Here is a 1,185-nt window from a genome sequence, read left to right as displayed (position 1 = left end):
CTCTATACATGCTAAAAGTAGTGATTATTTACATGGAGTCTGGTGGAGATATGCTGCTCTATACACACTAAAAGTAGATTTAGTTTTGGTGTCTTGCAGGGATCAGAGGGACGTACCGTCCAGCAGGTACTCGGCACACAGGTGGATGTTGATGCTGCTGTGGAGGCCGGAGATGAGTCGGTAGAAAACTCTCTTCTCCAAACACAAACCTGAGAGAGAGAGAGAGAGAGAGAGAGAGAGAGAGAGAGAGAGAGAGAGAGAGAGAGAGAGAGAGAGAGAGAGAGAGAGAGAGAGAGAGAGAGACTAGTGTAGCTTTAAAGGTTGGACTGTCCCTTCTTTTTTTAAATTAACCATTAAGATTTCTTCCAGATAAAATGAGAAGTTCCTCGGTCTCCCACCGAAGTTAAACTCACCTTCGAGCCACTTGTAGAAACCTTCTCCTGCAAAAACACACACACCAGAGTTTACAACACACACCTCAGAGTTTACAACACACACCTCAGAGTTTACAACACAAACCTCAGAGTTTACAACACACACCTCAGAGTTTACAACACACACCTAAAAATATAGATTCAGGCAAAGAAGACAATAATATTTAATGTTATAATAGTTAATATTTACTCACCGTCGTCGTCTCCTGAACGCAGAGAGACAGAGACAGAGAGAGAGACAGGGAGACAGACAGGGAGACAGAGAGAAAGAGAGAAAGACAGGGAGACAGAGACAGAGAAAGACAGAGACAGGGAGACAGAGAGAGAGAGAGGGAGAGAGAGACAGAGACAGAGAGAGAGAGAAAGAGAGAGAGAGAGAGACAGGGAGACAGAGAGAAAGAGAGAAAGACAGGGAGAGACAGAGACAGGGAGACAGAGAGAGACAGAGAGAGAGAGAGAGAGAGACAGAGACAGGGAGACAGAGAGAGAGAGACAGAGAGAGAGAGAGAGAGAGACAGAGACAGGGAGACAGAGAGAGACAGAGAGAGAGAGAAAGAGAGAGAGAGACAGGGAGAGAGATTAGATTGTTCTATAAATAAATGCAAACACTTCTGTAACATTACAAACACACAACAGTGTGAGAAGTCTTGGCTTTGGTTTCAAGATAGTTAAGACTACACACCTGCTCATCAGATACACACACACACACACAGACACAGACACACACACACACACACACACACACACACAC

The 1,185-nt window shown here is 44.6% G+C and overlaps 1 long non-coding RNA gene across 1 annotated transcript; it reads right to left on the bottom strand.

The window, feature by feature from the left end:
- Positions 1 to 104: 104 nt before the first annotated feature.
- On the bottom strand, positions 105 to 681 carry LOC117939885. The gene is made up of 3 exons (XR_004655670.1): positions 629 to 681; positions 414 to 440; positions 105 to 209 (listed from the first exon to the last, which is right to left on the bottom strand). It is a non-coding gene; the product is annotated as an uncharacterized LOC117939885 (long non-coding RNA).
- Positions 682 to 1,185: the final 504 nt, after the last annotated feature.

This window comes from Etheostoma cragini, unplaced genomic scaffold (genome assembly GCF_013103735.1).
Source record: "Etheostoma cragini isolate CJK2018 unplaced genomic scaffold, CSU_Ecrag_1.0 ScbMSFa_1373, whole genome shotgun sequence".
Classification (NCBI taxonomy): domain Eukaryota; kingdom Metazoa; phylum Chordata; class Actinopteri; order Perciformes; family Percidae; genus Etheostoma; species Etheostoma cragini.
Note: the sequence above shows the minus strand (reverse complement) of the source record. Positions and strands in the feature narration are given on the sequence as shown.